The sequence below is a fragment of the Gopherus flavomarginatus genome, chromosome 2 (genome assembly GCF_025201925.1).
Source record: "Gopherus flavomarginatus isolate rGopFla2 chromosome 2, rGopFla2.mat.asm, whole genome shotgun sequence".
In the NCBI taxonomy this organism is placed as follows: Eukaryota; Metazoa; Chordata; order Testudines; family Testudinidae; genus Gopherus; species Gopherus flavomarginatus.
This window is the reverse complement of record NC_066618.1, coordinates 113,009,045-113,025,871: the sequence shown is the minus strand read 5'-3', so window position 1 is coordinate 113,025,871 and position 16,827 is coordinate 113,009,045. Positions and strand designations below refer to the sequence as shown.

General features: G+C 44.1%; 1 protein-coding gene and 1 long non-coding RNA gene across 4 annotated transcripts in view; both read left to right on the top strand.

The window, feature by feature from the left end:
- LOC127043770 (uncharacterized) overlaps positions 1-16,827 on the top strand; it is a 421,859-nt gene that overhangs the window by 54,877 nt on the left and 350,155 nt on the right. The gene's annotated exons all lie outside the window — the stretch shown is intronic.
- Positions 1-16,827, top strand: part of GALNT1 (polypeptide N-acetylgalactosaminyltransferase 1) — a 206,742-nt gene that overhangs the window by 43,845 nt on the left and 146,070 nt on the right. For 2 of the 3 annotated variants that reach the window (XM_050937728.1, XM_050937730.1), the window contains exon 2: positions 7,432-7,613. The gene's annotated coding sequence lies outside the window, so the exon portion shown is untranslated. Of the gene's footprint in view, positions 1-7,431; positions 7,614-8,000; positions 8,090-16,827 lie in introns of all 3 variants that reach the window. The other variant, XM_050937729.1, reaches the window with a different exon arrangement.

Genomic DNA, 16,827 nt, shown 5'->3' with positions numbered 1-16,827 from the left:
CTGCCGACCCCTTGCTAGCCGGCATCCCAGCCACTGGCCCTGGTCAACCCGCTGCCAGCCTAGGTGAACAGAACCCCAGGCTGTCAGCAAACTGAGCAGACTGGCGGTGTAAGGTCAGCATTTTAATTTAATTTTAAATGAAGCTGCTTAAACATTTTGAAAACCTTGTTTACTATACATACAACAATAGTTTAGTTATATAATATAGACCTTCTAAAAACGTTAAAATGTATTACTGGCACGTGAAACCTTAAATTAGAGTGAATAAATGAAGACTCGGCACACCACTTCTGAAAAGTTGCCAACCCCGACCTATGTGATACATGACTCACCCTTGGTAATGCCAGGAATACTCAGTGCACATGCTGAAAATGAGGCATAGTACATTATTGCTGTTAAACAGAATATATGTTTTCTGTGTTCTGATTGTCTCGAAGGACTGACACTCTTCCCTGCGTCTATATGGCCCAGTAATGCTGTTCCTTCTATACACAAATTCTTTATGCTTCTCTGGGACTCAGTCAACAGACCATTGAACATATTCTCCTTAATCCTACTTTTACTAAACCTCAAGATTTGTGAAGTACTGTGCAGGGTTGTCAGTGGGCTTCTGAAGTGGTCTATCTCTTCAGTTGCTGTCCAATGACAGAGATGCATCGGTAATCCTGATGCATATGGTTACAGTGATGCTCAATGTCCTCAAGTTTAAAAGTTGTATCTTTTTTGCATTTCCACGTTCCTTTCCCACATTCTCCAACAGTTCTGGCACTCAGTAAGGTGGTAAGGAGCTTTTCCCAGAGGTCTTATCCAGCACCATCTGAATACTAGTTTTTAAAAGGGAAGGAATTTATAAAGGGCATAGTTTGTAATAGAGTAAAAATTACTATCTTACTGAGCTTGGATGATGCTAACTTGACTAGGTTCCCAATATGCAGAGAAGGGCTCTGTTCAGGAGGTTAGAGTCCAGCCTGGGAGCTATGCTGCAGGGTTGTTTAATGGATGCTCCCACCACATCTGCTGTTGAACTGACGAAGAAACATTTCTTAATGGAGGCTGTAAGGGAAATATGTATTATCTTGTAATGTGCAGGCCAAATTAGAATAACTATTGTCCCCAAAATTATGGTGGTAATGCCAGATTTAAGGACAGTTGAAGATATCATATCCTAGCCTTAAAATTAATAAGTTTATCCTCAATAACTTAAGCTTATGATGCTTATAAATCACCAAAAAAAATTTTTTTACATGTAACTTGTGATTTTTCTGAAGAGGGATCTTACACTGTTGTGCATAGTGTTAATCCAAAGATGCCTATTTAGCACCAGGAATGCTTTTGTTTGCTGTGCTGCTCTGTATAAAGTAAAGAAGGGACACTGTACTGTATTTTTTTACTTTTAAACAGTGCTTTAAATTACTGTGCATTTTATTGCCTTTGTTTACTACCTCTGGTTACCACAGGCCAGCAAGTACATGTGTAATGCTTTGGTTGCACTGTTGTAACTCCTTAGTGCTCACACTAAATTGTTTGCTTTTTATACTTTAAGACATTGTGGAATATTTGTGCTGATGTATCTTTATTTTAGCTGATTTTCTACCATTTTGCCTCTGACTACCTGGTATGTGGTGATGGTGTGGGGGGTGGGGGGGCTGATGATGACTAAACTGGTGAGAGTATGAAGGGGTAGTTGCCTAAACCAAACTGGAAGTAGGTGGTGGATGATACATTGGGGTGGGGCTATTACAGCTAGGGAAAATAGTGGATGGAAGTAAAATGGAGCCACAAGGATGTATATTCCCTGCATTGTAGCTATAATTGCTTGTCCATAAAGGCAGCCATATATACATGGAAGCAAGTTACCCATATTCTTCTGCCCAACACAAAGATTGATGGAAAGGTAAATTACAGGGTAGTCATACAGAGCAACGTGTATCACTTCATAAACCAGACCCCTTAAAATTTATACAGCCAAATCCAGTCATATATTTAGGAAAAAGGAATGCGGCCCATACCTACAGAATGGAGAACTTTATATTTTGTAAAGCAAAGGTGCTAAAAAGGATCTAGGGGGGGTCACAGTGGACAAGCAACTCAAAAAGAGCACTGTGTGATGCTGTGGCAAATGAGGTAATGTGATCCTCAAATGTAGGAACAAGGGAGTAGGGTAAGGAGGTGATTTTACTCCTGTATGTGGCATTAGTGAGGCTGATATTAGAAAAATGAATACATTACAATACTATTTAAAAGGATGTTGGAAAAATTGGAGAGTGTGGAAAAGAACCACAAAAATTGTTTGAGAGTTGGAGAAAATGTCGTACAATGAAAGAGAGACTTAAAGAACTAAATCTGCTTGGCTTATCAAAAAGAAAATGGAGGTGATTTGATTAGTGTGTAAGTACTTTCACAGGGAAAATACTGGGTATTAAAGGGCTCTTTAATTTAGTGGAGAAAGGCATAACAATCAGTGGCTGGAAGCTTAAGCCAAGTAAGCTCAAATTGGAAATAAGGCACAAATTTTTAACACTGAGGGTATTTAACTTCCTGTGCTATTGTGAAGAAATCACTTAGTATTTACTCTGTTTTATAGATAGTCTCTGTGTTTCAGTTCCCCATCATCCCATCTCACAGGGGTTTTATGAATCTAAGTATATTATAGATTGAGACACTCAGATAATATAATAGGGGTTATCTAAGATAACCCCTCAGAGCAATGAAAGCATTTCCCTCCTCACAAATCCAGGCAAGTCTGAGGCATAGTGAACAAAGGGGGATCATTATTCAGGCTATCAAGTGGATTTGCTCACTATAAAAATGTCTAAGTGGTGTTCAGGGCTGTTTTCAGGGTCTGATTTCCAACTGAGATCTTCTCATCTTAGTATAGAAAGGTGAATGGTAATTTCTGCTGTGGCTGAGCAGTACTGGACCTCAGCGTGGGGACTTCTTGCACCAATACATTTACCTTGAAATGGGATACATGCACACTGCCACTACATGTTGATGTAACTACCATTAATGCAGAGTTGAATCAGAACTGGGATCAGTTGAACTGATGGATGTCCAGAGAACCATTCTTGGTAGAGAATTTGGGTGCCTGGCATTTCCCACCAGTAACAGTCCCACCTTTGGAATTTTCTTACATAGACAAGCTAGCTCATGGGTTAGAACTATTATGTTGCACTTTTCCATTTTTACTGATAGGCCGCAGTGATACACCATGATCAGACCTTTGTCGCTTTTCAACTTACTATGATATAGCAGTAAAATGTAAGTGAAACACTTAAAAATATTCCATGAGGATAAAACCAAAATTATTTCTTTGAAAGACCACTTTTTAAGTTAATCTTAAAATGATTACGTGACCATGAAACATCCAACACTTAATAAAAAATATCTTTCAGAAGAAGCCCTGTACAACCAACACAATTTAAAAAAGCCTAGCAAGGGGGAAACTTTGATTCCTTATTTTTTCCTTATCTGGCTGATTACATAATATAGTCTGATAGGACAATTTTCTTTCTAAGCAGAAACTTTTAGGACCTGATTTTTCAAAAGAGCTGAGCACCCACAACTCCACTGCAAGTCAATGGGCATTCTGTGCGCTTAGTTCTAATGAAAATAGGCCTGTGGTTCGAATTGCAACCAACTAACAAAAATAGTTTAACTTAGAATTTTGCAGTGAGCAGTTTCAGGCTGTTGCTGTTTGAGGATCAATGTAAACCTAAATCTGAATGTCACTTATCATGATGTCCCGTTTTCTAAGAATGGCAGTATGTATTAACAGACCTATTTAAATGGTGACATACATGTTCTAAATGCTAAATTATATTAATGGCTTAAATAAATGTGTTAGATGCACAGTTAAAACATGCCTCAGTGTGAAAATTTCAACAGAAATTTTAGTGTCATGTTGCACAGCTTGTATTTTAATACACATAACTGCACAAAACATAGATACTGTCCCTTCTGTGAGGAGCATATATAGATTAGTAGATTTTAAGGTCAGAAGAGACCTTGATCTTCTAGTTTGACCTACATAACACCGGTCAGAGAACCTCAGCCAATACTTCGTGTCAACTCTAACCTTCTTTTGGTGCAATAGTATCTAATAGAAAGATATGCATGTTGGTTTAAAGACTGCAAGTGATGAAGAATCCACTATATCCCTAGGTAAGTTGATCCAGTGGTTGATTACTCCTACTATTAAAACTTTCAGCTTCATTTTTAGTCTGAATTTGCTAACCTTGGCTTCCAACCATTGGATCTTGTTATACCTTTTTTTCTGTCTTTATACGTTAGAGCTATGTACTCTCAAATATGTTCCTCTGTGTATATACTTGTAGGCAGTGATCAAGTTACATCCTAATTTTCTCTTTGATGAACTCGGTATTGTATTTTAGCCTCTTGTGGCAAGGTACGGTGTATTTTCCAGATCTCTAATTGCTCTGTTAGCTCTCTTCTGAAGTTACCAATTCTTCAAGATTCTTTTTGAAGTATGGACACTAGAATTAGGTACAGTGCTCTGTCATGCTATATGTAGAGGTAATACCATCTCTCTACTCTTACTTGATAACCTCCTTTTTCTATAGCTAAGGATTGCAGTTGTACTCTTAAATACAGCATTGTATTGGGAGCTTATAGTTCTGTTCCATGACGTGTAAGACTTTTTCAGAGTTGCTTCCTTCTAGAATACAGTCCCTCGATCTGTAGGAGTGACCTACGTTTTTTATTCCTATATGTATGATCTTGCATGTGGCTGTAGTAAAATGTGTGTGTTGCTCAAATGAGCACACCTTACTAAGCAGTCCAGGTCAGTAACTGGCCCAAGCAGAGGAAGCTAATGATCCAACCAGCGGACCAAATTCGGTGATGAATCCTGGTCACGTGCCATCTTAGACACATTACTCATTCGCTAAGAAGTCTGTGTAACTGACCTGTCCCCCCTTCATTATTTACTACTCTACCAGTTTTCTTTTATATTTTCTTCCAGATCATTGAGAGAGCTGTTGAATAGCATTTGGCTGAGAGCAGATATGGCAGTACCCCTTAGAAACATCTCCGTAGGATGGTGATTCCCCATTTTAGTTATTTTTGTGATCTATCAATTAACTAGTTTTTAATCAGTTTAACATGGGCTGCATTAATTTTTTGTGTATAGTGCTATTTTATTGGAATGTCATGTGGGGACTAAGTCAGATCCCTTACAGAAGCCTAAGTAATTATGTCAATGCAGTTGCTTTTATCAACCAAATCTATAAATTTCAATAACCTAGTTTATAATATCAACAAAAACTATATCAGATTTGTTTGACTAAACATGGTTTTATGGGAAATGGGTCAACTGGCTTTAATTATGCAACTATCTTTTAATTCTTGACTACATGCATCCCAATCAGCTTTTTCCATGACTTTGCCCATGAATGATGTCAGGCTCATTGACCTATGATTTCTTGGATTATTTTATGTACCATTTTTAGATGTAGACACAGCATTAGGTTTTCCTCGTCCTCAAACTTTCCCATTGTCCTAAGACTTGTTAAAAATCCAGGATCTCTTAAGCTAATTCTGTTAATGCGCTGTGGTGTAAGCTATCAAGTCCTGCAGATATTAATTTTTTTATCTTTAATGATGGAATAAAAAGTATTTAATAAAGATAACATGAATATATCACCTTGCTGTTTTTGGAATGCAGAACAGAAATATTTATTTAATATGTCTGCCTTTCCTGAATCATGATTCATAATTCTATCATCCTTGTCTACTATCATACCTATAGCATTGCTAGGATTTGCTTTTTGTCTGATATAGTTAAGGAATATGTTCTTCTGGTTGTTAATCCTACTGGGCCCTTTTTTCCCCTCACTGATAACTTTGTTTCCCATATCAGTTGTCTGCACTTCCTTACTGCTGATTTGTACTCATTGCTATCAGTCTTTCCTTCTTTCCCATTTATTACATGTTTGTGTATTATCTAGACGAACAATAGAATACAGAAAAAATATACCAGACTATCAATCACCTTTTACAGCATATGTTATGAGAAATTTAATGGGCTTGTAATAGAAAATATGGCAATTGTGGACTAGTTAATATTGCATCAAAAAAGACTGGTTCCATGATCTTTTACACCGTCAACATTTTACTGTCTGCTGTTAAGGCAGTTTTATGGAGAATTTTTCTGTATAGTTTATTCAGGAATTTACTATTTCTTTTATATTAATTTCCTCATCAGCAGCACCTGTATGTATCTGGTTGGGCAAGGAAAACATGCAGAGATCCCAGAGGTGGTGGGGCTTCATTAAGATCTGCTAAAATCTTTACAAGTGTTATCTGTTTAGATTTAGAATATTTTTTTTCAATTTGCAAACAATTGTCACTATTAAACTCTCCTCCACAGTCACATAAAGGCATTTGTTCTTATTGAACACTATACCCATATCAATGTAATATTTCAGCTGCTTTTTCAGTAGTTTTTTTATAATCTTTTAAAATATTTTTAAATTAGAGAAGTTGTCCAAAATTAAAAAATAGCTTAAATGTGCTACATTACTGGAAAAAATTGAATTTTCTAGACTAAGTAGACTAGATTAGACCAAGTATGGGAAATTTCATCCCAAAAGACAACTCTTTTGGAAAGTTGAACTTATGAAAATGGATAAACCGTTTCTCAGCCAGTTAACACAGTTGTTACAAAGTTAACTGGTGTGTATTATATCAGGGTGGCCAACCTGATCCTGAGAAGGAGCCAGAATTTACGAATGTACATTGCCAAAGAGCCGCAGTAATACATCAGCAGCCCCCCATCAGCTTCCCAGCACCTCCCACCCACCAGAAGCCCTGCCAATCCGCGCTTCCCTCTCCCACACCTTCCAATCAGTTGTTTCGTGGCATGCAGGAGGCTCTGGGGGGAGGGGGAGGAGCAAGGGCATGGCAGGCTCAGGGGTGGAGTGGGGGCAGGGCTTGTGGCAGAGCCAGAGATTGAGCAGTGAACACCCCCCGGCACATTGGAAAGCTGGCACTTGTAGCTCCAGTCTTGGAGTTGGTTCCTATACAAGGAACTGCATGTTAACTTCTGAAGAGCCACATGTGGCTCTGGAGCCACAGGTTGGCCACCCTGTGTTATATCTTGGCTGGATGGAGAGGTGGACTTAAATAAAACTGTCGTAAATAGGCAACTGTCAATTTAGCAGAACACTCAAACCTCCAGTTACAATAACAATGATAAGGGATTAAAAGTTCTAGTGACAGCTGACTCTTCCCACTCCTGAGTCTAGATCTAACATTTCATATAGATTCAATTCACTGCTTCCATCCAACAGCAGTTGTAGGCTCTGTCCTCTCTTCCTCAGAGCTTTGGAATTGTGAGATGTTAAACTGTGTTAGGAGATCTAGAAAATTAGAATGTGGAGCTTAACTTCATTTCTGTTCTTCCTCTAGGGCAGTCTAAAGGCCTTGTGGATAGAAATCCCCTCCTATGTGTATGCCACAGCAGCCTAGCCCTGTCTGCCGTTTTATGGCTCCTGCTACCAGCTTTCCACAACAATGCAACAGACCAGTCATATTGCATACCACCTCCAATGCTAGCATACCATCCAGATGGCTGTAAATCTTCAGAAAAGGTCAGTAATTAAGGTGTAAAGTATTCAAAACATAACACAGCTCACACTGCTGCAGTAAGACTTGTCTGTTTCTAGTGTGTGTCTCAGAGCGAAGGGAAAATTCGTAACACCTACAGAGTCGAGTACTTTGGCATCATGGACTTCATTTGAAGACATCCCTCTCTGTCACTTCAAGGCCATGGTGCCTCAGGTCAGCTGTCAATAGTTTAGACAAAGGTAGCAGAAAACCTCCTCTATAAGCATTTAATTAGTACATCAGGGATACATTTTCGTTATACTCATATCTGCTTCCCTGCTGATTAGAATTATCCTTTTACAGTTAGAATTTCAACCCAATTTTTTCATTCCTCTCTCAACATAAAGCCTAAATTCAAGTCTGTTCTTCAGACAGAAGATTCTGTATGTGAAAACTTCTGACCCAAAAGGATGGAATAAGCTTAATTTTGATTACTTCATCAGAATGGATAGCTGTTGAGGTGAGGAGTGTCTGTATTCATCCTCCACTAGATGTCTTCACTATTGATTTAATGATTCATTTATCCGTAACAGGATTACTGCAACAATAAAACATCTTTCAAAAGACTAATTTCTAAGTATATATTTGGAAGGACTCTTTGAGATGAACTAATTCCCCTTCAACAGGACAAAAGGGGAAAATGTTCCTCTGTTCCAAAAATATATTGATCCTTCATAGCCCTTTCTCCAATACACAGTAATCTCCAAAAGATTAGTTCAGTTAGAGGAGGCAGGTGCTGTGAAGTTGATTATGAAAAGCACAATTTGAATAGACAGCATCAATTTGAAAAAGTGTTACTCTGAATTCTCTTTTCCCACTATAATTGTAAGTTATGCACAAGTTTACTAGGAGTAAAAGAGAATAAACGTGCTTGGCCTTTAGATTTGTTTACTTTCTGATTTAGACAGCATTTTGTGTACAGCCAGTTTCACTTTTTTTTATTTAGGGTCATTTACACTTCTCTCATACACTAACAATTTGCTGTTATTCCTCAGGCCTTGCCACTTTCCCTTGCTAAAGATTGGACCAACTTCTGCTAGTGAGCCAGACAAGCTTTTGAGTTAAGCACAGCTCTTCTTCAGGTCTGGGACAGAAGCTCCCAGCCTCAAAGCAAAATGCAAGGTGGAACAGATTAACATAAATACTTAGCGTATATCCTAAGGGACCATTCAACGTTGAATGTTAACACCTCTGCAGACATAGGTCAAAAATAGGGGGTTAGTGGATTAGAGATTGTTGTAATAAGCCATAAATCCAGTGTCCTTTAGGTCCATGATTTTTGGTACCTAGTAGAGTAATTAATTTGTTCCGAGGCTCATCTTTTGAAAATGTTGGGCAGGTTTCCTTTGGTAATGAGGACTGATAGAATGTGATCACTCTATAGTTGACCTAACTTGAATGGTCCCTTGGAACAGCATTTTTCAAACTTCAGGTCACAACCCAGTACTGGGTTGCGGCATGTCAGGCACTGGATCGCTCTGGTCAGCACCACCGACTGGGATGTTAAAAGTCCTGTTGGTGGTGCTGCCCAGCTAAGGCAGGCTAATGCCTAGCTGTTTCAACACTGCACTGCGCCCCAGAAGCGTCCAGCAGCGGGTCCGGCTTCTAGGCACAGGGGTCACAGGGCTCCATGCGCTGCCCTCGCCCTGAACACTGGCTCCACACAGCCAATGGGAACTGGGGGGGCGGTGCCTGTGGGAGAGTCATGCGTAGCCACTTGCACACCTCTGCCTAAGAGCCGGACCTGCTGCTGGCTGCTTCTGGGGCGCAGCATGGTCCGCAGTGCCGGGACAGATGGGAAGCCTGCCTCTGCACTTTGGCTGCACTGCCGACAGGGAGCCACCAGAGGTGTGTCTGCGCCTCAACCCCATGCCCCAATCCCCTGTCCCAGTGGTGAACCTCCCAAACCTGGAACCCCTTCCTGCACCCCAAACCCCTCATTCCCGGCCCCACCCTAGAGCCCTGACCCTCCTGCACTCCAGCCCTTAGCCCCAGCCCTGGCCCCCCGCAAGCCCGGAGCTCCTGCTGCACCCCAAACCCCTCATCCCTGGCCCCACTCCAGAGCCTGCACCCAGAGCCCTGACCCCCTCCCCCAGCTCAGAGCCCCCTCCCACACCATGAATCCCTTATTCCTGGCCCCACCCCGCAGCCCTCATTCCCACACCCCTGCCCCAGCCCAGAGCCTTCTCCCATACCCCAAATCCCTCATCCCCAGCTCTGTTGGCTTGTGAGCATCAACAATTTTCTTCAGCTGGGTCCCAAGGAAACAAGTGTGAAAACCACTGCCTTACGATATGTGCTAAGTACTTACCTTAAACAGTCTGTTCCACCTTGCATTTTCCTGTGGTGCTGGGAATTTCTCCCAGACCTGAAGAAGAACTCTCTGTGGTTCAGAAGCTTGTCTCTCACCAGTAGAAGTTGATCCAATAAAAGATCTCACCCACCTTGCCACAGCACTTAGTTACAGTTCATAGTTGAGTTTGAAGATCAATTACCATTGTATTTCCTTTATTTTCACACTCAATTTTCTATAGCATTGACTTGGGATGAAACTTTACTTGCTTGATTTCTTGTCCAATATGATTTTTTTGATGGGTAAGCAAAATCTTCAACTGCTTTTGAGTATTATGAGGATATAAACAACCAAAAAGAGGTTTAATTTTGAAACTTGGCATGTAAGTAGTTACTGAGTACATGTATGTATAACTGGTTTGGGAAGAAATTGTCAGTGATAAGCGGTTGAATAGTCTAAAAACATCTGCCAAGAATTTTTGGCAGAGCCTAATAAAGCACCACCGCTTCTACTCAGAAACTTGCATAAGGTTGACTTCAAATGTGAAGAACGCAAGTTGTCAAAAATCCCAGTCCCTTAAAATGACGAATTGCAGATCACACACTTCAAGGATCTGTCTGGACCTGTTGTGTAATGCAACAAATGGCAAATTCTAAGCTTTCATGACACTTCCCTCCCACCCCACCCCATCCCCAACATCCAGGCATTGCACTAAAGGGTAGAAACATTACCACCTACAGTAGTTAACCTACTGTGTAAAAATTTTCTCAAATGAATGACAAGATCAGAAGTTATAACTGGAACTGAAAAATGTTGATGGGACCATTTTCCCTCAAAGAATGCCGTTCCATTTAAATCAAAATGCTTAGCAAAATCTTGTAGCTTTTGTGAAAATTTTGTTTCATTTTAAAAAAAATGGGGAAAAGTTCCAACATCCAATTTTGACATGTGCAGAACTAAATGTTGGGATTTTTGCTTTCAAAACAACTTTGTAGCTTGATGCACCTCTGCCTCAATATAACGCTGTCCTCAGGAGCCAAAAAAATCTTACCGCATTATAGGTGAAACCGCGTTATATCGAACTTGTTTTGGTCCACCGGAGTATGCAGCCCCGCACCCCCAGAGCACTGCTTTACCACATTATATCCGAATTTGTTATATCGAGTCACGTTATATCAGGGTAGAGGTGTATTGGTATTATGTTACATTCTATTTTATAATGTATAAAATGTAAAACCTATATTATAAATATATGTTTTACAATGATTTATAGTACAGGTTATTCAGAGGAAATTATGGGGCAACTGTAATTATTTTCTCTGTATCCCAAAGAGTGTTTGTCCAGTGAACTTTTAGAATACTAAGAGAATAATTTAACTTCCTTAGGGAAATAGTTCTCACTGTTAATACATTTGACCTCCTATTCACTTTAAAGTTACCTTTGCTTTATTTCGTAACATTACTCATTTTACTCCCTTGAGCCAACTGAAGCCAGTGCCTTCCTCAGTGGTCCTACACATTTGAAATAGTTATTTCCTTAGTTATTGTTTAGTCAGACTGTACAGATGTAGTTTTCTTATTCTTGATCTTTTATCATTTTACTAATCCTACTTAGTTCCTTTCAGCTTCTTGATGTTGGCCTGGATTTGCTTTACCAAGAATGTGTGCAATATTTTAGGTAGAATCCAGCCTGTTACAGTGAAGATAAACATCTTGGTAGGCCATGATGTAAGACCTGAAATCTGATTGGGATTTTTATTGGCGCTAATTGCCTTCAAAGCTCTTCTCGTTTTGACACTCATATTGGATCCCTTTTAGGCATTACTGACTTCTTGTTATCTTCATCACATTCAGTGTGTGTGAAATTATCATTCCCCAAATGTACCAGCTTGATTAGTTTATTTTAATAGATCCAATTTAATTTGACTTGTGTTTTCACTGTGTTCTGTGGTCTAGATGACAGTCCTTCATTCTTACTTTGCTTTGCACGTCTTCAGATTCCTCTTCTGGACTCTTTTAACTGCTGAGGGCTTGTGGGGAAGTTGTTCCTTTCTCAGCAGTTCTCCATTAATACTTCTCATAAAAGGACAAAGGTGATAAAAATATTGGATATCTGCTTGCTGGCTGATTTCATTCCCACTTAAGATATTTTAATTTGCTGAATTTTTAAAATGTTGGTTGGAAGTAAAATTTAGCTTGCCATCCTACACTAGAAAAAAGAGTTTCACAGTTCGAGTGCTTGCTCATATCTATTCCAGGTAGGTGTGCGCGCGCTGCGTGCACGTTCGTCGGAAGATTTTTACCCCAGCAGCACTCGGTGGGTCGGCTGGGTCGCCCCCCGGAGTGGTGCCATGATGGCGCCAGATATATACCCCTGCCAAACCAACCTCTCCTCGGTTCCTTCTTACCACCCATATTGGTCGTTGGAACAGTGGAGCGCGGCTTAGCTGTCCTCCACTTCCCTAGCTACTCATAGTTTCTTCGATATCTTTGTTGTATATAGTTGGAATTTATATAATTACAGTTAGTTTGATAGTTCTTTAGATAATTAGTGTATATAGTTAAGCGGGGTTTGGGCATTAGCCCCTTCCCCACAGCCGGTGCCAGGGCCCATGCCCGGTTCACTGGGATTCAAAGCTTGCTCAGCTTGCCACAAGCCGATGCCTGCAGGAGATCCCCACGACTCCTGTCTCAAGTGCCTCGGGGAATCGCACATTGCAGATAAGTACTGTATTTGCAAGGCATTTAAGCCGAGGACGAAGAAAGAGAGAGACTTTCGCCTAAAGAATCTCCTCATGGAGGCAGCTCTGAACCCTCCACCCTTGGCACCGAGCGCTGAGCACTCTGCTAGAAGCGCCATGCCGGCACTGCTAAGACACCATGGTACCGGCCATCTCCAATGCAGAGACCTGCTCGGCACCGATCTCTCTCCCCGAAACTGAGGAGGTCAAAGTCCTCCACTACCTCTGTGCCCTCTGCGCCGCAGACGCAGCCTCGTTTGGACCACCCAGCACCTACACCTGCCGCAGCACCGTCTGCTGCGGTACCGTTGACTCCGGTCCCTGAGAGCTTCCCACTGAGGCCTGTGGTTGAGCTTATGGTCCCCTCTACACCGGAGACATTCTCCACAGCCAGGGACCTTATAGCTATGATGGAGTCTGTCCTGTCTCAACCCCTGGCACCGCTGGTGCGGGTATTACGCTCGATAGGCAAGCCAGCCCTAATGAGACCGCCTTCAGTCGACCCGGCAGATCGACACCTATCACGATCCAGGTCCCAGCGCCATTCGCAGTCCCATCGACGATCACGGTCCCAACGCTGCTCGCAGTCCTGGCACCACTCGCCTCGTCGGTACCGATCGTACTCACGGCATAGATTGACGTCCCGGCCTCTGGCTCGGTACTCTCAGTACTGCTCCAGCTTCCGGCACCGGGACTCTCACAGCCGTTCCCGACGCAGACCTTCGAGATCCAGGTCGACCTCCTGGCACCATGCAGGTCCCGGTCTCGTTCTCGGTACCGGTATGGCTCCAGGTACCGATCCCCAGTGCCGAGGAGATCAGCAACGGCGAGAGAGGAGGACTCTTCCCAGGGTATTTCAGCTCCTCCCTGGCCGTCCCGGCACCCGTCCGTGTCTTCGCAGGCAACAGTTCGTACACCCAGGACAGAGACTCCGATGTGCCCGCTAGGATATTCCACGAGCCCCAGGCCCAAGATCATGGCCCACACCAGTGGGCATTCTGGACACCTTGGGCATATCATCAGGCCCAAGGTGCACATCCAGGCCCATCTCGCTCTGCCACATCGGAGCACTGGGTGCCGGAAGCCACTATAAGTCGCCCTCCTCCTCCTACTTCGGAGGAAGTGCTGGTCCGGCCCCAAGACTCCCAGATCCTAAGCAAGACAGAGGCTGGTCACCAAGAAGAGGCCTCAACTGAGCCGCTTGTCCCTAGTCTCTCCTCATCCTCTTCCCCTGACGAGGCGGTAGCCGGAACATCATCTGTAAGCCCTCCGCCAGTTGACCTGAGGGTCCACCAGGACCACCTCAGGCGTGTGGCACTAAATGTGAGCTTGCAAGTTGAGGAGGTCCCGGAGGTAGAGGACCCTAGTGGTGGACATTTTATCATCTGATGCTCCCACGAGAGTGGCCCTCCCCTTTATCCGGACGATCCAGGCCAATGGCAATACGATCTGTCAGTCTCTGGCCTCTATCCCACCTGCTGCCCGGGGAGTGGAACGTAAATATGTGGAGCCCTCCAAGGGCTATGAATACTTATATGTCCATCGTTCTCCCTGCTCCCTCGTTGTCCAGTCGGTCAACAAGAGAGAATGCCATGGCCAGCAGGCCCCAGCCCCGAAATCAAAGGATGCGAGGCACATGGACTTACTGAGACGCAAAGTCTACTCTACAGGGGCGCTCCAACTCCGCGTGGCTAATCAGCAAGCCCTCCTTACCTGCTATAACTATAATACTTGGGCGGCGGCGGACAAGTTTAAGGAGTTGCTCCCGCAGTACTCCCGGCAGGAGTTTGCGGCCCTCCTGGACGAAGGAAAAAAGGTGGCTAGAACTTCCCTCCAGGCTTCCTTGGACGCAGCGGACCCTAGCCTCCGGAGTTACTATGAGACATATCTCATGGCTGCAAGTCTCAGGCCTTCCCCCAGAGCTCCAGCATACAATCCAGGACCTCCCCTTTGAAGGGCAAGGCCTTTTCTCAGAAAAAACAGACCCTAGGCTGCAAAGCCTAAAAGATAACAGGGTCATTATGTGCTCATTAGACATGCACGCCAGTGACTCAATGCAGGCCCTTCCGCCCCCAGCCACACCGTTCTTACCCTCAGCCCAGACAGAGACAGGACTTTGCCAGAAGACGGGGGTAGAACTAGTCGTCGGAGGCAGTCAGGCACCCAAGGGGGCCAGAACCAAGGTCCCTCCAAACCACCCACAGGGCCAAAACCCACCTTTTGAAGGTGTGCCTGAGGACGATGTACCAGTTTCGTTAAAGGCTCTGTTCCCTCCTTTTTCCAACCGCCTCTCCCTTTTCCTCCCTGCGTGGTCCCAGCTAATGTTAGATCGCTGGGTCTTACGCACGCTGGAATTTGGGTACCAACTCCAATTTATTTCATGCCCCCCCCCTTCCATTCCCCTTCCTCGTCCCTCTTCAGGGACCCTTCTCATGAGCAGTTCCTCCTTCAGGAGGTGCAGATGCTCCTTGCCAAAGGAGCAATAGAGGAGGTGCCAAAACACGAAAGGGGCGCGGGGTTTTACTCCTGCTACTTCCTAATCCCCAAGGCAAAGGGGGGTCTCAGACCTATCCTGGATCTGTGGGAACTCAACAAATTATTGATAAAGTTGAAGTTCCGCATGGTATCCCTGGGGACCATCATCCCATCCCTGGATCCCGGAGACTGGTATGCCGCCCTCAACATGAAAGATGCGTATTTTGACAAAGCCATCTACCCTCCTCACAGGAGGTACCTCCAGTTCGTAGCCAACCGCCAACATTTTCAGTTCGCAGTCCTACCGTTCGGCCTCTCTGCAGCCCCAAGAGTATTTACAAAATGCATGGCTGTAGTCACTGCCCACCTCCGCCGCCGTTGGATACACGTTTTTCCGTATCTAGACGACTGGCTCATCCGAGGGACCTCCGAGGCACAAGTCACCCATCACGTCGGCATTGTGAAGGGCCTTTTCCTGCATCTAGGCCTGATGATCAGTGTGGAAAAATCCACTCTGATTCCCACTCAGAGGATAGACTTTATTGGTGCCACCCTGGACTCCAATCTCGCAGAGCCTGCTTATCGCTGCCCTGGTTCCAGGCAATGGTGGCCATCATCCAGAGCCTGCAAGCTGTTCCGTTGACTTTGGTTCGCACTTGCCTCGGTCTCCTGGGTCACATGGCGGCCTGCACGTTTGTGACAAAACATACCAGACTGCACCTCCGTCCCCTCCAATCGTGGCTCAACTTACTGTACTGACCAGGCAGAGATTCCATAGACATGATAGTCACCATTCCCCCGAGCATCCTAGGCTCCTTCGAATGGTGGCTGACCCCCTCCCTGGTGTGTGCAGGGCTGCCATTCCATCCGCCCTAGCCCTCTATGTCCCTGACGACGGACGCGTCATCTCTCGGCTGGGGTGCTCACCTTGGACATCTACGCACTCAAGACCTTTGGTCATCTCAGGAGCTGGCCTTGCACATCAATGTCCGGGAGCTGAGAGCAGTCCGACTTGTGTGCCAGGCGTTTCAGCAGCACTTGCAAGGCCGTTGTGTGTCAATATTCACAGACAACACAACAGCCATGTACTATATAAACAAACAGGGCGGGACAAGGTCCTCGACCCTTTGTCAGGAAGCCATATGACTCTGGAACTTTTGTACAGCCCACTCTATAGACCTCATAGTGTCCTTTCTCCCAGGGGTTCGAAACACTCTGGTGAATTGCCTCAGCAGATCCTTCCTTTCTCACGAGTGGTCGCTTCTCCTGGACGCTTCTCCTGGACATTATTCTTTTGGTCTTCTGGAAGTGGGGATTTCCCTGTGTAGACCTCTTCACGTCCCATGAGAACAGGAAATGCCAGATATTCTGTTCCTTTCAAGGCCTCTCCCAGGGTTTGATAGCAGCCGCTTTCCTGATACCGTGGACGATTCACTTGCTGTATGCTTTTCCACCATTCCCGCTCGTTCACAGGGTCCTGCTGAAAGTACACAGGGACAGAGCCTGCTTGATCGTGATCGCTCCAGCGTGGCCCAGGCAGCACTGGTACACCATATTGCTCGACCTGTCAGTAGCCAACCCCATCCCTCTACCTCTTCACCTGGACCTGATAACTCAGGACCACGGCAAACTTCACCACCCAGACCTACAGTCCCACCATCTCACGGCATGGCTCCTTAGTGGTTGACC